This window comes from Rhamphochromis longiceps, linkage group LG17 (genome assembly GCF_057381845.1).
Source record: "Rhamphochromis longiceps isolate RC_006_pf linkage group LG17, R_longiceps_female_GT1.1, whole genome shotgun sequence".
NCBI classification, from domain to species: domain Eukaryota; kingdom Metazoa; phylum Chordata; class Actinopteri; order Cichliformes; family Cichlidae; genus Rhamphochromis; species Rhamphochromis longiceps.
In genome coordinates this window covers 33,219,184-33,242,907 of record NC_140573.1, presented here as the reverse complement: position 1 = coordinate 33,242,907, position 23,724 = coordinate 33,219,184, and the positions used below count along the sequence as shown (strand labels likewise).

Genomic DNA, 23,724 nt, shown 5'->3' with positions numbered 1-23,724 from the left:
GAGAAAGGGCATCGTAAATTATAAGTCGTGTATACCATGTTCAGGTCAGTTAACACGATAAGCTAAATTTGTGGAATTAGATTTAGATTTAGAAAGTGAAACTGCAGCAGAGGATTGGAAATCAACATACACTCAAGCTACACAATAAAACAACTAATACATGCATGTTCCAAGTTAAATTGCTTGGATAAAAGCAGACACATGAAAATGCACAAAGGGTAAAGGAAGGACATTTACTGATAGTCTGAAACAAGTGAAAGTAAACTGAATGTGTGTATTTTTCGTAACTTGTTTGATAAATCACAGTATTTAAGAATATAGTATTTGTATTTATATTATATATATCTCCATCTCCCTCCAGGTTTCTTCCTGTTAAAAGGAAGTTTTTCTTTCCCACTGTCGCCAAGAGCTTGTTCAGTCGGGGGTTGTCTGTTTGTTGGGGTTTTCTCTGTATTATCGGATGGTCTTTACCTTACAATATAAAGTGCCTTGAGGCGATTGTGGTTGTGATTTTGTGCCATATAAAGAAAAATTGTATTGAATTGAATTATTTAGCAGCTTTTTTTCTTCAGCATTCATTTCATTGAGATGCTTTGAGCAGTGACACAATGACAATGAAGTCTCGTGTTTCTTATCTTGTTTTTTCCGAACAGAATCCATTAAAATTTTATTTTAACCTGTTGAATGTTACACAGTGCTCCAGTTGTAGCTTATAGCATATACATACAAGGAATTCTGTAGAAAATGCATAAAATTTATATATGCTTTCATTCACAGAGATATAAGAAATATCTTTACAACATGCACCAGAAATTTGTCATCATCATTGGCAGATCTGTCTCAATAAAATCCAGTAAGAAGAACATTGTTATGATTGACAGTGTATTAATGAACATGTGGATACAGAATGTTATAACAGCAATGACTGTACTTAAGAGTCTCCTGTGAAAACGGAGCTCTCTTTGGCTCTTTGTCAGCTTGTGTAGCTGCCCAGCTATTTATTCTTTCTCACCACTTTCAACTGTTTTTCTCAACAACAACAAAAAATTCTAAAATCCAAATGCGCTCCACCTTTCTAAGCACCAAAACACAGACACAGCCTTGCTGTGGATCACAGCTTCAAAGGAGTCAGTATTTCCCTCAGGAGCTGGAAAACACCAAAGACAGAAGTAAAATAAATATTGGACTTAGAATAATCTGGTATGCAGTGGTGGTGCATGTCCACCTGCTGCGGGATTTAATGGGTGGAGCTGAGGAGGTTTAGCTATAAAAGAGAACACCGGACAAGGGTTCTGCAGGGCTATTTACATTCCACCTTCCCATGGACTCTTATGCATTTTTGTCTGTGCCATATTCACACCACATGCCATTCCTTGGTCATCAGTCATTAAAACCTGCTGTCCACATAGGCCATTTAGTAGCACATCTACTGACCTTCATGACCTTCAGGTTTTAACCTTACATCAATAAAATCAAATATTTTTCATTCTTGTTGAGTGAGGTCTAGTGATCTGCTAGCTGTTCAGTTCAATTCAACAAAGTGGCACAGCAGTTTGTAAAATAGTCACAACTTTTAATCCACTGATTTATATTTGTGGATACAAATTTTCCATTCTGTGGTGTCCATGTAAACAAAATACATATATTCCACTTTTAAGGGGCAAAAAAGTCTGCAGGATGTTGGCAACGCAGTGTGCTGCTCACACAAGAGACCACAGTTAGAGCGCTACATACATTCCATTTGTGTTATTGCAAGATGCTTGTCATTAGAAAGTACTCAGTTACACTTTTAGGCTTTAAAAATGCCTGAATAGCTTTTTTCATTTGTTTTCTTTTGTGTCAAAAGACTGGTTTGGTTATGGAATACTTGTTAACTTGCAGAGCATATCTCTGCAGAAACAACGAAATGCATACTTCCTATCAGTTACAGAAACATGCTGACTGACACACACATACACAAAGAAAAGAAAAGGAAAAAACAGCGCTATTCATGTCCGCAAACATGAATAATAGATAGTTTTGCTGGGAGACTGGATTAAACAGAGAGCTTTTTCTGTTTAACAGTAGAAAGTTGAAGATGTCGAGAGTCAGGAACTTGAGTTCAGTGCATGGAGTTGAAGCTTCTGAGCCGAAGTTTGCTCAGGAACACTTGTGTGTGGTTTTAGGTTGGTTGCCAAGATTCAGTATTTAGATAGTGAGGAAAGCACAGAGGAAAAACTTTGTCTTTTTCAATGCACTGGTGAGTGCTGGAACACTATTCTCTTGTTCCCCTGCCCTCTGTGTTCTTTCTAGTTTGCTATAATGGATGAGATTGCACAAAACGAGGCACATGGTGAAAGTTTTTAGATAAGTCGAAATATGAGTTGATAAAAAAAAAATGCAGGTTTTGCTTTAAATAAGGTGTGGGAACAATTTTAAAAGGAATCTGCAGAAATAAATCAGAAAGTGAATGTGTTTGAGTCTGCTTCTTCCTCTGTGGACACTGAGGACTCTTCTGCCTTTCATATCACATCCCAGTGTTTTGTTCTCAGCCACAGCGGAGAGCTGCTTCAACTCAGAGCAAGCCAAAGAAGTGGCTGCACAAAAGTTGAGGCAAGGCAGTGATGTAGATGGAGAAGACGCCTTCATTAGAGGGAATGAGGCGAGCTTTAGAGAGGTAAAACTAGAGGTAGAGACGCAGAGACCAAGTAAGAGTGGCAGTCTCAGGGCCGTTGTGCATAAATTTTACTTATTATTTCCTTATGTGGAAGGTTAAGAGTCTACAGGCTATAATGTTTTGCATGACTTGAAATTAGATTGAAGTTGCAAGCAATGCATTTTTGCTGCTTAAAGTATCAGTCATTAATATCTGCTTTCCTAAAGGTGCGGTCTGACGCCTGGAGCCTATCACCAAAGTTTGAGGAGTTAGAAATGTGGCGGTAAATCAAAATTTTGCAAGAGCACTGAAATCCAAAAGTATATTAATGAAAAAAAAAAAAAGAAAGGAACAAATGTATGGGGAGACTCTGCTGCCCCAAAGCCTGCTGGCTGAGAAAGTGCCTCAGTTTGGCAGGTTTTATTGCTGGACGCTCCAATGGCCTGGCTACCTGAGCTATTTTAAAATCTCCTTGTTTGGCCAGCGGATATAGCAGCTGTGGTAATGGGGCTTGTGGAGAAACTCCCACAGGTAAGTTGGCTGGCTGGCTGAGGAAGTGGCACATCTCACCTACAGGGGAATCTTCATTAACTTCAGATTTGATGTCTTCTTGTGGATGTCTTCTTTATTAATTAATTAAAAGGAGCAAACAATAGTTTATAACTGGGTGGATCCCCCAAAGCCTGGCAAGCTGAGCTGAGCCTTCCATTTTAGATTTATCGCTCTCTTTGTTTAGCCTGAGGATGCACTGGCTGCAGTGAGGGGAACTCACAGAGCAGCTGTAGCAGGAATTCCCACAGGTGAACTTCGTCTCACGTCTCACCTGTAGAGGATACCTCGTTAGCTTCAGATTCGGCATCTTACGGTGAGATCTACTTTATGGCTGCAGCAGGTGTCCAGACGAGCGCACAGTTCTCTTGATGGCGAAACTGCCAGCGTGTGATACAATATTAGATATTCATTAAACATATCCACCAACGCCTCCAAATGTTGGCAATTTGTCAAAACCGACAAAGAAGAAAACCAATTTCTTGAGCAGTGTGATTTTGGTTTTTGTGACTTAATATTTTAGTTACTTTAGATTTCATTTTTCTGTTATCAGACTTTACTTGGCATACATTTTGTCCTCAGCAGCAGCAAGAAAGTACAGGTGAAACAAGTTTAGAATAACTCACTGCTTTAAGTGAGCAATGCAGTCTACTAGGCAAAATACATTTTATCTATTACCCCTGCGCTTTTTCCATAAACTGCTAAAAATGTCTGCTGTGAGTCATGATAAAGATGTGGGTGCTCCCTCATTGTCACACACTGTTGTGAGTTACTAGAAAGCTCAAATAGAATTGAGCCATCATTATTGTCAGCAACACCTGTGCTGTTCCATAGTATGACAAGTCAAAATGTCTGTGTTTCCAGCCTAAAGTTGATCCTGCCCGAGGGCTTTTTCTCATCTCCTGGCCTCCTAGTCTTTCTCTGAGTAATTAACCAAGCTATTCTTTGTGCGTCATCTATGTTTAAAATATCATTTTCAGCTTTATTAAAATCTTTTTTTACAAAGTCAAAATGATGCCAACAGTACAACTACATGAAACTGGAGAAACACCTCTTGGGCACACATATGTTCACTCGCTCATTCAATAATCTAAATTCCACCCACATAATTATCACAAAGCAAAAGTCGTTAATAATGCAACACTGACATTTGCTTTCAGGTTCGCCAACATTTGCAAACGTGCGCTTGTTGTGCGGAATTATCTATTCCGTATTGTGCTATATTCAGTCAGCAGTGATTTTTGATTCAGGCCACAGGAATGTGTTTGCAGCCCGATCGTGTGAAATATTGCAGGGGAGGTTCGGGGTCTTTGATCTCCGATTTTTCTCAGAGAGCTGTCTTCCTCCTGTTGCTCCAGCCTCACTTTATCACAGTTCCCCTGAATATTTTATGTCTTTTTCTTTTCCTTTTTCAATCCACTCTCATTGTTTTGCAACCAGAATATCTTGAAAATCACATCTCGTGTCCTTGTTTAAAGCCTAATTATCAATTATTCAGTGTTTTTGTGAAGTTGTTGCTTTTCCTGCTGTGGATGGCATGAAGCGAGCGCTCTCTGTTTCATGTATGATGCATATGTAACGCTCCTGTCACATTAAAAGAAAGCTTAAGATTTTAGTTCACAAGTTATTAAATGTAGCATCACCACATCTGCTGCAAAGTTGCTAGGCATGTTGTTTTTTTTTTTTAATTCAACATAATTTCTTCCCTCCTGAGTATTTACAGTTTGCAGATTGTATTTCGACAACAGGGGCAAACTTCAAATGTTTCCCGGCCTCATGAATGTGAATAAAGGAAGCGTGACAGGCCATTTTATTGTTTTTTAGCAATAATGGATTGCACCTTTAATTGTATGCAACAAGCCTGCAGTGGGCCATTAACCACAATAAATATTTTCCAAAGCTAGTTTGAAGAATTGCAAAAACTTTGGCTTTCATGCCTCTCCGCCGGCAGCCATTATCAATTTGGCTAGTTAAATGAAAGTAACGCAGCCATTACGAAGTGTAACAGCGGCAGGTTCTCTACTTGCATGATAACCGACACCCTTAACGAAATGGAATTTTTAAACACCCCAGACAATCCTCAGCAGACTAATAACGCCTCCTTCCCCAGAGATGCAGCACACCTAAATTATGGGAAGCAGCCCAGACAGACAGAAGTGACACAGAAACGCATGCAAAATGAGCTTATTATCCCCGTTACTGTTGATGCTGCATGGCCAAGCTGTCAGTGATCACAACAGACATGTTATATACGACAGCGGTATTACAGGCACCGCGGCTGATAAGAGGAATGATGCACGGCAGTGATGAAAACAGACGGGTTAGATGGGGAGAAAAGCGGGGATGGATGGATGGAGGGAAAAGAGCGGCAGAGCTGTAGTTAGCGAGAGGCTGGTGGAGGACGGGGATGGAGTGAGGGTATCGAGTTGGACTATTGAAAGGGTGAAAAGATGGGAGAAAAATAGAAGGAGAACATGGAGAAACGGCAAGGTGGGAGGAAAGGGTGGAAGGGTGGAGGCATAGTGGAGGGGGAGAAAGAGGGGGAGATGAAGTGATGGAGGGGTGAGGGTGGTGGCTATTATCCTGCATCGATTTACTCCAGTCAGGGATGGCTGGACGCGTAATGAAGTGTGGGATCTGGGGGTTGCCGTGCGCACTTGTTTGCGCCTTATAGCTTTTTGGATGTATTGTGGGCTGATGTGTCACCTGTGTGTATTACATGCAGATGGTAAAGTTTAACCTGCTGTGAAAGCTCTCGATTTTTGAATTCATCAAACACGTCATTAGACATACAAAGACAGAGATAGAAAACAGTGATTATATTTGTAACAGTTTATGAAAAAGCACATGAAAAGGAAACAAAATAGAAGCAAGAACCCAAATCTTATTCTTTAAAGTCAAATCACAGGCTCAACATTAAAAGAAATCTCAAACACGCTGTTGTTATAGTCTTTGTAAGAGCTGAAAAGGCCCGACTTTATGAATTTGTACCATTAAAGAAAATATAGAGCTAAACAAAAATTGCTAGTCAATCAACAGTTCATTAATTGGACTTTGTTTGCCTTGTAAAAAACCAAAGATTAATGAGCTCCAACTAAAGTAAAAAAAAAAAAACAACTCAATCACTGTTTCTCTTTTACAATGTCATAAAAAGAACTGGCAGTATTCACTACAAACAACAGAAGAAAAAGAAATGCCACTTTTCCTCACAGGGTTTTCTATAATAAAGTGTCTTGGAATAAGAACAAAGGAGGTTTCGTTAATTCACAGCAAAACTTGCATCAGGTAAATAAAGGAAACAGGTACCAGAGGGGGAAATCAATGTTACAGCTTTGGAAGAAAGAGTTCTACCTTTCTGTTTCCCTTCTCTCCCTCCACTCCCTTTCCTCTCTTCCTGCATCCCCTTTTTTCCTTGATTTCCTTCCCCTGAAGCCCCTCGCTACTTCTCCGAGTCTAATCCGCCGCTCGACATGCTCCCTCTTTGTTCCGCGACCCTGACAAGTTGTCTCGTTCCCTGCGCTCCGAGGACAGCCTCGGTGTACTTGGGATAATGGAATGAAATGCAGGAGTGATAAACCCCGGAGAATGCTGGGAGAAAACACAGGAGTGTGTCAACCAGGGTGATAACACTCTATTCTCCCGCGTCTGTCGGAGGAGCGGGGATTATGGGTTTACAGGCAGGCTCTGCCGATATGCGGCCCCTTTCAGCAGGCTGGGATGTTTACACTGGAAGGTATCATGGGTGTCACGGGGCACCAAAGAAATAGTCTTACATCTGTCTTACACAAAGGTCTTCATTAGTTTTTAGCTTTGCTTCACATTGTGCAATCATATCCTAGTGGACAGGTTATTTAAAGTCACCCTATCAAAGTTTACTCCCAGGACATTCCTGGAGAAATTACCTGAAGGAGTTTGTTTTGTCCTCTTGCAGAGCTGCATCACAACCAAAGCACAAATCATGCTCCAGCAATGTTGGTTCACGACATTTAAAATGTCTGGTTTTTTTTCTTATTGTCAACAAATCCCATGGAAAGACCAACAATAAATTTATCCCGCTAATTAAGCGTAGTCAGAGAGAGCCTAATCTTCCATACCGTAGAGCTCAGTTATTATCCTATTAAAAATAAACTCTTAAAACTCCAACCATAAGTCGCATCATTGCACTGGATGACATGTTCCTTTATTATAAGGAGCAAGGGCACTGTAATTTCAGTTTACTTAGTTCGCACAACATCCTGCTGCTTTCAGTACTTCTGCTCCAGAGTCTGTGTCAATCCACAGCTGAAAATAGTCCTCAATTGCAGTGGGAAGGAAAAATAATAGAAAGCTTACCACAAAAACAGTGAAACTCAAGCTTACTGTAAGACATTTCTTTTCTGTTAGGAATAAATCCTGGGGAAAAAATTATAATAATTCATCCAACGACTCTAAAATTCTTACTTTATGTTATTGATTGTGGTTATGTGTACGTTACTCAAATGAATGACTTGAAAACGATGCATATACAGTTAATAAAAGAGTGTAAATGTAGCAAGACCAAACTCAAGCCATCTACATGAAAGCCTGACATGCTGTATGCCCACCTACCATCAGAACCGTCTTCATAATGTCTTGGACAGGCAAAATTAATTCAGAGTTACAGTGATCTACCACGAGATAGACATTTAAGTTCTTTTCATGGATCAATCCAGTTGAAAAACAGCTGGAAATATGGAATTAGCAGAAATGCAAATACCAACATTTGACTGCTCTTTTGAGCTCAAGCATGTGTTGTCTAATTTAACCAAGTGTCTGCCTGGCAGATCACCAGTCTAGTGAAGACCCCCAGCTTCCAGTTGTGATTTCAGACTTGGCATCAGATCCATCCATTGCAACCACTTTTGCTAGCCTCTGGGCTCTTCGTCTGTCTCTCTGACGATTACCCTTATGATTAGCCAGCAGTTTTACATATTCATTCTTCAAGCTCTGATTCCAACTAATATTAAGTGCATTTCATTTGGGTTTTGTGTTTTTAAATCCCAGTCGCCTGCCTAAGGAATAGTCTTCTGACACTTATTGGCCATGAAATAGGATTCAGAAGATCCACGAGATGTCCAGGTTTGGAGTTGGGATTTTTTGTCGCAGCGAGACAGTGACATGAGGAATCAATAAAAACTGATTGGTAAGCCTGGATTGTGGCTGCAAAACAATTACCAGAGTTTCAGGCTCTTGGTAAAGTTCAAGAAATGAAACTTAGCCATTTCAAGCAAACGCTCTGTCTTGTGCTATTACACTGCAGTCCACCTACTCCTGACCCCAATCTCCCATATATATCCATGCAGGCAGGGGAGCTGGGCACATTCACCCTCCTCAGTCTAACCTGCCACATAACACTTTGACTTAACCTCAGCGTATCTGACAATCGAACATTCTTTAATCTGACCTTGACCACAAAGAAAAGGGGGGGAAATGGAGGCGCTTCTCGCCCTAAAAATAGAAAAGGTGGCAATTAAATGCCAATCTAATCATCCCTCTGGTAAACGAGCCCTGAAGATTCCGCCCTCATATCCCCAAGGCTGCTTTTTTTTCACACTACTTCCTCATCATCGCCGGCTATCAGCTTAATTACGCCCCCACCATCCCCAGATAAGAGAGTGATAGCCTTATCACTGCGGCTCATTTCCAAATCCATGAAATTAATAAAGTCTACCTCCCAACTCAATACTGGGGCCAAACTTATAACTGCTGTCAAATAAAAGAATTCGGTGTAGCCGCACATTGCCTATTCATGCAGCTGGCAAGGAGGAGCTATAGGAAATCATCCTTTTAGGAGATTAAAGAGAACAAGAGAACAAGAGAAAAGCACTTTTGTGTTTTAGGCAAACGATATCTGGGCTGCAGTTTTTCACCCTGACGAGGGTTATGACTGTGTGTTAGTTTTATGATTCCTGTGGCTTCATTTGTCGTTTGCACAGGGGCTGAGTTGTCCATTTGGTTTAGTTAAGTACTTAATTTTCTCTAATCTCTACCTTGGGAAAACTGCGAAATAGCATACTTTTGTGGGAGCAGACATTTGCAAACATTACTTGTGTGTGAAATATGAATTAGCAGGAACACGTTCGAATACAAGAAAACCTCTAAAAGTCCCAGATTGTTGTAACTGATAGTTTCTTTATCTGTAGACCATCAATAAACCGCTAATCAAATAAAGTGGAGCTTGAGCTGCTTTCCAGTCTGATCCACCTCGAATCCACGAGTTCTCCAACTCCGCGTGTTGGCTGCTGTAATCAGTGGGGAGACAGCTGGCTTCACCACGCTGTTCCACCTGCCCGCTCCCCTGAGTAAAGGGCTGTGCTTCACCGACCAAATCCACTCCAAGTCTCTCGCAGGCACACTCCAGCATGACTGGCAGGGGTCTCACACATCGATTTCAGGGAGAAGGGAAGGTTGGGCGGACCCGTCACCGCGCTGACGCTGGCAGTGGAATGAGACGGGCTCCCACTAGGTTTGGGCCTGTCATTTATTTCTAAACGACGGCAGATGGTGGGTTTGGCGCATGCACCATCCTCTCAATCTCCCAAGGTGCACTTCTGTGATGGATGTGGCGAATGGGAGCGCTGCAGAGAAGGCTGAGGCACATCTGTGCAGGCCGATAACAGGGGGCAAAGAATGTCTGGGCTTTCTTGCCGTCACGTGGCTTTCACATACTCATTCCCACACAGACCTCTTGAGGACTTACATCTTTCTGAGTTTATTTGCTTCTCACTTTCATAGCTTTGCTTTTTAAAGCTCGTATCGGCAGGTCACCTCTCTGTTTACTTTGCCGATGGACTTTCAGGTCTGGCACTGTTACCCAACTGCAAAAATTGAATGCCCACACCAGGGGCTGCCCTTGGCCAAAGATTCTATAACCAGGAATTCAGGCCGTATAAGATTTATGTTATAAATTACATTTCCTATGGATGGATATATCAATTTCAGGTGGGACGTTCAGCTTCAATCAGTTTGAATTTTGGGGCTGAGGCTGGTATAAGTAGCATAATAAACACGGTGCTGCATTACAGTGAAGCAAGCCATTAAAAGATTACTTTAAGATTAATTTTTAAAGCGTACACAATTAGCAAGCTGCACTTTAATCTCACTAGTATTTGAGGAGACATCTGACGTGGCCATGCTAAGTGGTTAACGTAATTCTAGTTATATATTTGAGGGCAACAAATGATAGGCAAATGTTAAATAAGATGTAGCTTATGTAGCCCAACCATTAGTATTTATATTTTGGGGTATTTGATCAGAATTTGACCAGAATTCTCTTTGACATCTTTGATAGTTAAGCCTTAGTAACAAAGTTAAAGTTATACTGTCATAGTTCCTTACTTATAGTAGTTCAAATATCCTTATTTATTAACCTGCCACTTAGGTTGACTAATTTGATAACAATTTAAGACAAAGAAAACCTAAAAATCTTCAACCTAAACTCCTTTTTTTTTTTGTCTGGGAAAATTATTAATCAAACAATTTATCAGTAATTGTAACAATTGTGTCTAGTCGTTTCCTTTTTATCCGTAACAGTATCTGACTAACATACATATTTTTTTCTCATTTTCCACTTAAACATCCAGAGAATCTGGCCCTTATGGAAGCAGTTAACGCATACACATCCTCTGCCCACACGCAGCGTCTGACACAGAAGATTCAAAGACACATTAAAGTGAGCAATCACCGCCAAACAACACCCTTGCAAAGGTCACGTCAGCGTCATCATCCTAATCACCGAAAGCCATCACTTTCCATGATTTAGGGTTGCAGTAAAAGCATCATAACCCACCCAGCCACATCCCTGCCCATAAACGTATCCATGGCAACAGAGACATTGCGCTGCCCTCCGCCGATGCATCTTTGGGATTCTCTGCGCGTCGCTGCAGGGTGACAAGTCAGGCGTAAAGAGTCGATTTAGCTGCGGCATTGGGGAGGCTCGCACATTAGCAGAAAGGAAATAGGAGCCAGCAAATACTTAGTGGGTGATTGGCTCCGCAATAACAGAACACCCGCTTTGGCAGCTCGTCAAGCGGTGCTATACGGATGCCATTACAAACAGGGGGCCATTAGCAGGCACCAAGGCTTTGTGAGGCGTGTCGTCTGTTCATGCCTTTAGCCCCCCGTGCGTTTTTAAGACAAACCTTACAGAGAGCCAGACATACATACATAGATCCATAGATAAGGCATTAATGAAACATGCACCACTTAAATAAAATTTCATGTAACAAGGTAAAACATCTGGTGCACATCTCTCTGAAGGCCTAGTTACAACAGACCCGTCTGCAAAATAAAGCAATTTGGGTCAAAACATGGCACACTGTGTAGCCACAGTGCCTCAGAGGATGAGACCCAGAACTGGGTACTGAGTTAGGAGCAAAACCGTCCTGTTTGCTTTTAATAAAAGCATAGTTTCACACTGTTCTTTCATGCAGAGGTGCAAAAAATTCTACCCATATGCAGGGTTTAATATCACCTAATAGTGTGTTTTGAGCAGATTTTCTTGCCACAAGATTTTTAAAGAGATGCACACCCATCGTAAAAGCTTCTCTTTGCTGAAGGCAGTGCTAGAGACTGGAGCGGCATAATAATGACTTCCTCACTGTAGGAAAATGTGCTTTGTGATTTTTTTTATTTATTTTTTTTAATGCTTCGTGCAGTGTTTAGGAACAGTACATGCTGTATGTAAGACGTTAGATCTGCACGCTATTAATAGGCATTTAAAAGATAACTGAAGCAAAACGGCAGCGATAACATATTTTTTTAGGTGCACTGCCGTTTCCTCTTTATTCTTCTTTGTGTTGTGTGGTGAAAGACCGGTCAGATAGCACCCAGATGTCATCATATCAAAACTCTACACAGGCACTAGGAATTTAATAAAAGCACATTTATACCCCAAGGTCACGTTACCAGTCATACGTTTTTAAAAAATCTGACACAGAAGTCTGTTAATACCTTGATTTAGACCAAAATTTTCATGGTTTCACTCATGGTTTTATTTGTCACCTTCTCAGTATTTTTATTCTGTTATATTTAACTGGATTGTTCTTGATAACTGAAGCAATTAGTAGCTGCTATTTACAGAATAGGAGACAACAAATTGGGTAATTAAGCAGATTTTTCATCAGCTAGAGGTGAAAGCATGTATTTGATATACCTGACACATTTTGGGATTGTGTCCATTGTAAACAGAAAGTTAAAGAGAATACAACCCAAACGAGAGAAACATTCCCTTTACGTGCTCTTTGATTTATGCTTTCCCGCACAGTCAAAGTGAAGGCAAAAGCAGTTTTTTCAACTAGTTTGTGTCTGCATGCACACCGCATTTGTCATGCTGCACACACGGCTTGTTGAAACAAAAGTCTCCTGGTGGTTTTCCTCTTTTAAAAAACACCATATGTGTGGGCAGCTCATGAGAAAATAAGCCTCACAGACATGTGAAAAGCCCCCAAAGCCTCCTTCCACAGCGGATTTACACTCACACTCTAATCCACTGATATTACAGAAGATCCATTAGGGCACTATATAAAACAAGGGTAGATTCTCCATATTAAAGGACTTTATTAAAGGACCAGCAGCAACACAAAACATGATTTGGGCATCCCAATTGTTTTGTTAATCCATCTACAAACATCCAAGTAAAAGTCTTGATTTTATTATAGAGACAGACTATACTGCGCTTCGCCAGCTTGGTCTTTGTTGGAGGGGGCCATATTCAGAAGAGATGAAGACATGAATGCATAGATGAACACATCTGGAAATTAGTGACACATAGCACATAAATAAAACAGCAGTACTAGATAGTTGCAGAGATAATCGCAACTGAGGTTAACTGTCAGATAATTGTATTAAAAGTGAACCAGAAAGCACCAACATCACAATTGTGGCTGAGAGGTCCAGTTCAGTAGTGACTCGGTATAGCTGGCAGCTGGCAGCTGGCAGTCAAACGCATCTCTGCTCCTAAATATCCATGACTTCTTGTCTCACTAAAATTTAAACTGGTGAGTGGAAGAACCTGTTATAAAAGGGGGAAATTGGCTGTAGACCAGGGTGTGTTTGACTCTGGTCTATATTTACAGATTTAGTGAAACTGAATCACTTTAGTTTTGGATTGTGTATAAATCTTATTGTCTGATTGTCAATGCCAAAGCTCAAACCTGTATCTTAATATATAATATATAAATCAAGAGATCAGGCTTTGTTATTGTTAAGATTTCACATAAAAGTATTTAGTGGGACTTCAGTTTGGCATTTGTACCTGAAACTGGTTTACTCCTCCAATAATCCTGTGTTACAAAAGCTTTAGCAAAGCAAAGGTTGGTACAACAAAACCTTTTTTGGGAGTTACCCAAGGTGACTACAATTGCCTTCATGAATAGAGTTCTGCAATTTAAGGCGCAGCCTCCACTAAATAATATGTGTTATGTAAAATTACTTGCCTGTCCAGGCCACTGTGCCTCCTCTACCACCCACGAGATGGTGCACTAACACCCCAGGAGGGTTTTCTAACTTATTTTTTTTTATTCTTTTTACACATATAAGTATTTTACTTTCACAGTCCCGCAGGCACCCTCACTGACTGGCATCTCATTAGGAGAGCAGAGCGCCATGCTTGCGTGTTCGCCACCAGACAGGCCACGCCACAGGCTGCATGCTAATTGCGGAGGCGTAGCCAGCATGAGACGACCTTGTGTGGCATAAGAGGAAGGAGGCAGGGAAAGCGGTTTTGTTTAGCGTCTGGTGGGCAGGGGGCTCTCCTCCACAAAGCGCTCTCGTCCTGACCTTGGATGGTAAAGTCAGCCAAGTCTGGCCACTAGCTGGAGTAAGATCATAAAGTGGAAGTCTCATTAAAAAAACATGAAGTGGTGTAGTGGTGTAATGTACGCTGGTAAGTACTTTACATCGCATACTGTTATAAAGCAGCATGTAATGAGCAAAGCATCTTTGTGAGTGACACTGTTCTGACATTAATTTGCTGCTTATCATAGCTTTACTATAGTTTCAAAGCACCGACTTCTATCCTCGCGCGACAACTTATTAGGTTTAAGGCTTCAAGTAAAAGTCATACTCAAAATGCATTCTGACAGTAATTTAGCACATCTTGGCAGTGATATATGTGGTTCCACCTTTTGTGACATTAATTTACAACACGTCTCAGCGGTATTGTGGTGTTGAGGTTTGGGTCATTTTTACAAAGGCTGTGTAATTTCCATTGAACATGAAAGCATGAAAGCAGTTTTATAAACTCTGAATCTCAGTGCATGTGAGACTGTACAGACAGCATTTTTTTTTTCCTTCAGCTGATAGATGTGGACTTCCTGGGACTTGTGTACTTCAAATGCTGAACCCTGTCTGGGGCTGTATCTGTAATTTCATCATAACCTCTCCAGTCCAATAACACGACCTTTTGTCAGCACAATCAATCTCGGCGCTCACATCTGACAGGTTTTCTCAAGCAGCTAAACTGTGCAGTCCTCAGATTAAGTTTCAATCAATGGCCTAACACGTAAACACTTACTTGGGCGAAAAGTGAGATGGAGAGTGGAGAGTCTGTGTGTAACTGTCTAAAAAAGGTCAAATATGGTTTTATACAGCATCCCCGGGAAAGTAATAACTATCCTGCTGGAGGAAAAAATGGTTTCGTATCTTTCTACTGCTTGAAATTTAATTTAGCTCCTGCAAATAAAGAATATAAAGTATGTGTTGTGTGTGAGAGAGAGACATAAAGACACAAAGAGAGAGAGAGAGAGAGAGAGAGAGGGAGGCGAGGCAGCTTGCCTGTTTTAGTGCCATTAGTTCTTCCCTGCCACTCATTGATAAAGAGGTGCTGCCATCAGCCAAACCAGCCATCTCCTTCAGTCCTCATTAAAATGTCGTCATATTAAAAAATCATTTCAGGCCTTTGCTGATGAGCGTTTTATTGCCTTCATGAAAATGTTCTCACTTCAGAGTCAACGGGAGGGAGAAAACCTTCAGTGAGTAATGAAGACGGGGAGGGAGCAGAGAAAGAAAGAGGAGCGACAGAGTAGATAAGGGTGATTTGTTGCATATTTGGGAGGACGGTTTTGATTTTTAGGCTATTAATAATTTCTTCATTTAGTCGCTCCACATAAACATCAAGTATACAGTATACTGTGTGTGCATGATTTGCAAAAAAAACTGCACAAATGTATTTTTTAAAGTGAGCTAAACAGAGTTTAAACACGTGTGGCTCCATGTAATGCAGCACTGACGGATGTGAGGTAGACTACAGTGGTGATTTCCAATCACTGGTGTAGACTGGGGGGTAATTTTGCAACACCTAGGGTGTACATAGAAAAATTAGCTTGACTAATCTTATAATTTAACTCAAGACTTTAGTAGAGCTGTGCATTTTTGAGAAGAAAAGTTAACCATTAAGTTAAAATGATGCATAATGAGCGGTCAAAATAAATAATTTAAAAAGAAATTAATAATAAGAAAGTTTTTTTAAAAAAACATTAAAATAGCTCAAGAGTATAAGGAATAGTTCACAGTTAACTGATAGTATGAAAAATTGTAAAAGAATACATTTAACTTTTGATTTTGTAAGTTAACAGTAAACTAATGAAACTGTTAGCTAAACATGCTTTTAAAATAGCTTACTAAGTTACTAATGAACAGTTAAAGTTAGCTAAAAGTATTTCTAGCAGCTAAAATTTTAAAATGAAATCATAACCATTGGAAAATGTTCGCTAAAAAAGATTGAATGTGGTCATTAAACATAATAATTAGCTATTAAAAGGATTAGAGAACATAGCATGTAGTAGACAATAAATAAATAAGAAGTAGAAGTAGATCAAATCAAAGTTCAAATGAACCCATTTGTGCATAAGATATGTATTGCAGGGTTTTGTGAGCCAATCCCACAACGTTTTGGGGTAGGCACTGGATTGTAGTGTCAACGTTAACAAATCTAACAAATTTTCTTGGCATCAGAAGATCATTCATCACGTCTTAATAACTTGTCATTAACAGATTACTTTTAGAATAAGATTCAGATTTATTTTTTTTTAGAATGGCTGTGCACTGATGAGTGTCACTGTCACTTTAAATGTTAAGCATTGATTATACTTGCAAATATGGAGAAACGATGCCGGAGCAGTCCTTACTGTTACACCTCCTTGAATTCCACTTGAAGCCTGCTACCTGGGGTGCATGCACATTAATGGATTTTAAACTAAAGCTACCACACCACAAAAAATTCTCAAGCAGTTAGCATCAGAAACACTAGTTGGTTGAACATATTACTCTTATTTTAATAATGCACAATGACTTCTTTCTGTTCACAAATGATGCAATGCTGCTGCCCAGGGTGTAGCCCTGAAAAATGGGTCTCCCACCATTTATGAATAGGTGGAAAGGAAACAGATGACAGCCATGCTAGCCACTGCTGTTTTTCCAGTGCATTAGTATAAAAAAAGAAGAAGGGGGTAAAAAAGGAGCAGCTGTATTCCGGCTTTGTCAGAGTAAAATGGCAAGAACCAAGAGACAGAGGCCAGGAGTAACCATAGTTCACCAGGACATGGAAACGGCTACTGCTGCTAGCACTGCTAAAGTTAGCCAAACTCTGCAAACTAATGTCAGTGTGTTTGCAACATTGTGCACGGTACAAAGTGCTGCAGAACTCAGCAACATTTGATTAGCGGTTGCATGGGAAATATTTTTTTAACCACTGTTTAACTTTTCCTATTTAAAATTGACTCAGTTTTAAATGTTTTCTGCAGGGTTTTCTATTTTCTGTCTGTGAAAAGGACTAAACAATTGGTTGCCAGGAGCTTACTGTTGACCAGAATAGAAATTTTCTCCTTTCAAAATTCATTCAGTTCAGTTTATTTGTACAGCCAAATATCACATATAGAGGTTCGAAGGGCTTCCAGCTATAAAAACCTATTAAATTACATAAAATGTTTAAACAACTAAGCAACATAGCAGAAATACTAAAAACTAAATAATACAAAAATTCCAAAAACCAAACAGAGAAATATGGAGAACAAAAAATCAAATGCTGTGATGCTGATTAAGAAAAATGAGCTTATTCATTAAATCTTCCGGGCTAAATATGGCTGAGCTCAGTAGTTGGTCATGCTTTAAGACAGATCTAAAGTTTACTTACCATAAAATTTTACAAAATATTCTGCACGTCTTCCCCAATATATTGAAGTTTTAGAAGTATCTGTTTGGTTAAGCAGTGTTATTTTTTACCCCCTTCACACACTGATGTGCTAGGTCATCCTTTAAGATAGGACCCAGGTGAATCCTGCCTCGGCTTTGACAAAAGCATTTTACCAATGCTACAATGTAACAGCTATCTCAAAAGCTTGTGCTTAGTATAGCATTTTGATGTATCAAACCAAAGTTAAAACAATTACACTAATAGCCTAAAATATTAGCATGTTCTTATAGCCGGAATAAATTGGTGAAAATCAGATTAGTCGACTTTTCCCTGAAGCTTAGTGTCCGCGCTACGTTTTATTTTTGAGTAATAAAAGCACAACACACTGCATTCTAACCTTATCTTTTATCCTGGGGGTCTTTATTCATTTCATTTTTTCCTATATACTCTCATTAATCGGCATCCTCCAAAGCAGTGCAACACATATCAACAGAAAACACCAACACCTTTCAACTTCTCAGGTCAGCCGGATGTTGCAGGGAGCAAAAAGCTAATCTTCTACTCGCTTCCAAAATGCTTCCACAAGCACTTTTTATCGTAGAAACATGTGAAATGGAAAAAGCAATCTTCTAATGCCCCTGCAGTGGAAAAAAACAGCTCCAGCAGAAACTTAGAGGCTATTAGCTGTAGTATAAAGGTCACTAACGAGGGAATTTCACACATGCACACTTTAACGATAATCTAATGAAAGTCCCGCTCTCCTAATGACCTGATCTGGACCTTTAGTTGGTTTATATAAAGCCGAAAAAGGCTCGCCTGTTGTGAAAGCAAGCTCTCTAATGAAAGTCGTCGTCACAAAATATAAAAGGCGCAAGAAAGGATTAAACGAACACAATCGCTCATTATCTCAGGGACAACTTTAGCTTTTATTGCTTGCATTTTTCGTCTTATTCTCATCTTTTCACAGATTCCATTTTTTTGGAGTTTTTTTTTTTTTTTTTGCTGCTTTGTCGTTCGCATAATGAAAAGCCACGCAGCAGAAGCTTGCGTGCATATCCTGTAGAGGCTGATGGGTTGATGTGTGGCGGCTGCACCACACATCAACCAAGATGTAAATTTAATACCACCATATGCTGATGTTTCCCTGCACCAGTGTTGATTAAATGATTCGGCTTTATCTGATGAAGAAGTAAAGTTTTCGCATCATTTGTCATGTTGCGGCGCGCTATCTGTCTCCTCCTGCTAATCAAATTTCTGTTCAAAGTGAAGCAAAAATAACAACATTAGCAGACTGTAGATGCTGAGCTCTTTTCCTTGAGCTGTGTGTTTTGCTTATGAGATATTTTAATTGTAAATAGAAAAAGGAATGCACCAGACTTTATCAATGCAAGAAAGCATAAATTATAAGAGGAAATTAAACTAAATTCATTCGCAGAGAACCAACTAAGACTGAGCCCACAAACAAACAGTTCGTAGTGCATTAGCTTCCCAGCAGAATATACACAGAATTACTTGATTGGCCTCAAGGGATGTAATATCTACACTTTAATTTCAGATACCAAGTGAGCATATCCTGTTACAAGCCATTACAAGGCTTTAATGCCAGGCGCCGTGTTGGGGATGGTGTTTGTTATGCTCTCATTTTATATCCTCACTTGTTAGGTTTTAGCTCTGTTTGAGATGCGATGAAAAGATTTCTGCTATTTGGGTTACAGCTAGGCTTTCTTGTCTTGCAAAATTTACTCCCATGATTAAAAATATTCAGTTGGAAATAACTTCACTGCTTAATTCTCTTCTCTAAAGGCTGCTTCAGAATAAGCAGTAAAATGAGAGACACAAAGTAGATGTAACTAATTGCCTTCCCCCTCTGGGTGTGGAGTGCAATACACTATTTTGGATGATTTTTTTTTTCACCATGTACACTCCACTGTGGCTGCTGGACAGGAACATTCATTTCTTCCTCTGGCTCTGGGCTCGTGCTCATACCCTCGCCAGTTAGAGAGTTACTTGTGGCTCAAGTTTTGCAATTTTCATACCGGCAGAAGTTGCCAAAGCATTGTGAGGTCATTAGTCATCTCACAACCTACTGGTTTCTGGACAGAAACAGAATACGTGATGAAACATGTCAATCAATAGAAATAAGGCAGTAAAATAAAATAAAAACACTCAAAGTCTTGTAGATTTCACCAAAAAAAGTCAATACCTGCCTGTTGCCTACTAAAAGCATACAATACGGATTGAAGAATATCATGTTTGGAGGGATGGTGTTCATTTATGACATCCTCATTTCATATTCTTGCCAGTTGGGCATGCCTCAGTTTTGAGGTGTAATATAGCCCTGCCAAATCAGCGGTAGCCCCATTACTCATCCCCCTCTGTGCTGTCTCCTGGCTTGTGCTCTGGCGCTAATGCAGATTACAGGGATATATGAGGGCTATTTTGTTCGCTGCAGGGTGGAAACGATCACAGGCAACCCTCATCCCTCTCTGATGCACGACTCTACATCTGTTCCCCCCACGAAAGCCTATCTGGAGATCCATCAGAGCCAAGCCCTTATCAGATCTGAGGCTGCTACATCTATTGCACATCAATTATAAATGCCACGTATAAAAAAAATTGGGTCACTCTATCAACACTTGCTCCCGATCCTCAGAGACATTGTTTAGTTAAGTGATTAGTGGCTCGACTTTAGATACAGTTTGTGCATGTTAAATGGTCCATTTATGATACACGAGCATATAGATGCAATGGCCTCCGGCGAAGGAGAATAATGTTACGACTAATAATGGTTATGCCGTAATGATAATGTGGCTGAAACTTTCTTTGCGCACGGGGAAATAGGAAGGGGAAATTAATCAGAGAGAACCACACTTTTTCCGTCAACTTTCAGATCCTCAGCGGATCGAGTTTGTGGGATTTGCGCAGGTGGAAATCCACACAGGTGTGAAATGCATGCATCATAATCGATAAATCCATTTTTCTCTTGCTGCAAGACAATCCGAAGTGATGAATGAGCCAAGCTGCATTATTCAAAGCTGAAAATCACTCGCAACTTAAATTTATTTCCAACTTGCTCCCTGACAGAGAACACAGACATATTATTCAAATTTTTATCTATTCTGTGACCAGGACACGTTCAAAAACCACACGTTTAATCTTTATGCAAGTCTCCCCTCATCTGTTGGGTAAATAGACCATTCATCATATTATTGGGCTTTTACAGCTTGACTGTTTGACTGATCTGTCTCTCAAACAGCTCCTCTCCCTGGCAGACCAATCAATCATTTTTCAATGAAGATGTCACAGCTCATTGTGTGAAGAGTTATCCTAAACAATTCTCCTCGCCTTTTAGATGATAAATTAAAAGTAAGCCGTTTATTTTTGGCCGTCGGGATGGTCAGTCCTCGCAGACATGTATGAACAAAACATGTAGGCGCTCGAAACTTTTGAGCAAAACATAAAGTTTTATCGATACGCTTTATGCCTTGTTGAAATCTCCCACTTTTTACTTCAGTGGAGGTGTTAGCAGGTGCAGAAACGTCGACGTGTGTGTGCTTGCTATTAACTTTTCATTAGGCACTGTAAACTGCACAAGTCATCACCAAGAGGTTCCTACTTGGCATAATTGGTTTGTGGTTAATGCCTGTTTGTGTCGGTGGGTCTGTAAAATCACAGTTTTAGCTCTTTCTCAGGGAGAAGCACTTTTTAAAGATTTACAGCTTTTTCAGACTGGCAGCTGAAAGCACACACGCACAACTCATAAAACTTCTTCTAGGGTGCACATTTTTCATTGCAGCTACTCATAATGATCTCTAATTTAATAATTAAAGCCTTACAATTGACTTATTAAAAGACCAAACAGCTGCAGTGCATTAATAAGGATTTCACTGTTCAGGATGAGTTCTTGTTTGAGCGCACCTCTCATCTCCACTCTTCTTCTTTCTCTTCTGTTTCTGTGCCAGGGTCCTTCAGGATTTCATGCAGAGACCTGCGAATGAGCACTGACGTCTACCTTCATCTGAGTGTAGATGAAAGACGCAGGGAATCACATATGGTTCCACACACGTACACCAACACAGACGCTCGTCATACTTCCCTTTGTTTTGCTAATGAAAATCTTTTCCATCGCTGTCATCTGCTGCAAGACTGCGATTGAAGATAAAAGAATATTAACCACATAAACCTGTAATATACCTATGAAACTATTAACAACTTCATGTTACGTGAGTGATGCATTTTAGTGTTTTTGCTGGTTGGCATGAGAAAGTTTTTAAAGTGGGGTAATTTGATGAAACACCATATTTTAAATGATAAGGGAATAACATGAAATGAAATGAAGTAAAAATATAAATTAGAACAAAAGAAAGGCAGTCAGTTCACCTTCAATACATTAAATAAATAATAGATTTTAGCTTGAATTCCCTGGATAACACTCTTTTAGTCAAAGACTGTATAAGAAGATAAAAAACTCATAGACAAATGAGCCTACTTGTCACTAGCTCTATGACCTCAGTAAATGTTTTCCTGGTGGCTTAACCCCAACTTCAACCCTTATTTCATTCAGCATGATGTTCACATTGTAAATTGTGGTTCAAAGTGAAACAGACATCAAATTAAGCAAGGTAAGTTTTTAAGTTCAACTTTTGGTTTCAAAAAGCCAAGATAATAAGAATGTATACTTTATTGATCCCCGTGGGGAAATTCATCTCTGCATTTAACCCACTCAGTGAAGCAGTGAGCAGCCACCAATCTAGCAACCAGGGAGCAGTGTGTAGGGACGGTACCTTGCTCAGGGGCACCTCAAGGTAGCCGTTCAGTGGATTAGAACCCCTTACCTTCTGATCATGGGGCCACCGCTCTACCCACCTAGCTATCGCTGCCCTGACGAACAAAATACTCGCCTCAATATTTCCAAATGGGATTTCATATAAAAACAAGCAGTGTCACAGTAGTCACATCCATCTTTTATATACAGTCTATAGATAATTCACTTACACTTTGATTCCTTTGGTTGCAAAACATCTAACCAGCATATAGAAGCCTGCATATGAATCCTTGCAATCAATTGAATTTTTTTCACTAATTTGAACAGCACCATTACTGGCCATTAAAAAAAATGTCAAATCACATACATTGTAGTCTCGATTATCAAATGCAGTCTTTGTGGTTTCCATAGAAAGCCAAGTCTTTCTACGGATTATTAAGAAAAAATTTAATCAGTTTTCTCGCTCCTCGCGGATCATCCACGAGGTCCTTCCTCAGTTCGTCAGCCCTCCTCCACCACCCTACCCCTCAGTGCACCTACGTTGCATTATTAAACTTGAATAAGATCATTAGCATACAAAGCAGGAAACCCACCGCCGTGGAGTCATACATATTTATCTGCCTGACTTGTGCATGCATACACTCGTACTGTAACCCCTTTTGCAACCAAGGGAGAGTGGTTTTCTACTGCAAGAGGGCTGCGAACAGAGACTGTGAAGTGGATATTAATAGGAGCATGTCTAGTTTTAAAAAGCAGATATCTATTTGTGAAACGTCTAAAGAAACACAGGCTTTCATTTGAAATACACATTAAACCATGTGCGGCTGCCTGGAGAAAAATGTGTGCATTTGGAAGCAGAGCAGATGGAGTTTGGTTAGGTTCATCAGAGCAGCTTCCAGCATATCAAATATAGTTTACACACAGAGGAATTTCTGAATCTAGTAATGCCTGCAGTACATAGTCATCTGCTGCACACAGAAGCACATAATCAAACAGAAAGAAAGACAAACAGAGAGCATGGCCTTCTGAATACCTATCAACTGTGGATTACCTCTGCCTTCTAAATGACTCCTTGTTGCTTTCCTTGTATCATCCCTTTGCAAAATTAACTTTCTCCTCGCCCACCCTCCCTGTGTTTTACCCACTTGTAAATCACTTTTCCTCCTTTTCCTCGTCTTTCCAGCTGAGAGAACAACCTATCTCCTTTTTTGGCTACGTGAAGTTCCTTTTTAATACGCTTCCCTCCTTCCTTCCTTCTTTCTCCTTCCTCCTGTGAGATTGCTGTTGTGTCTTATGGCTTTTTATTCCTACGTGATGGTAGATGGGTTCATGTAGGAGTAGAAGCCACTAAACACGCGGCGAGTGCTCAACACGCTGGCCAACACATGCAGCGAGCTTCCTGTGGATATGACAGCTGCCATGTTCACATCAATGTCCTGCCTATTATCAAGAATGTACACACACATTATAAATAGAACAAGGATGATCCCTGCCGAGAGTGTTTACCACTCTGGATAAAAGTTTTAGTGGGGGGAAAATTGAAAATTAAACAGCTAATTGCAAACAATTAAGCAGAACGCTCAGCAAGTAAGGGCTGACGAGTCAATCTTTGGTTGTGAACATACC

The 23,724-nt window shown here is 40.1% G+C and overlaps 1 long non-coding RNA gene across 1 annotated transcript in view; it reads left to right on the top strand.

Annotated features, from left to right (window-relative positions):
* Positions 1 to 21,912, top strand: part of LOC146650015 (uncharacterized) — a 56,190-nt gene extending 34,278 nt beyond the window's left edge. The window contains exon 3 of the long non-coding RNA XR_014908326.1: positions 21,296 to 21,912. This is a non-coding gene — a long non-coding RNA (uncharacterized LOC146650015). The remainder of the gene's footprint in view (positions 1 to 21,295) is intronic.
* The last annotated feature ends 1,812 nt before the right edge of the window (positions 21,913 to 23,724 follow it).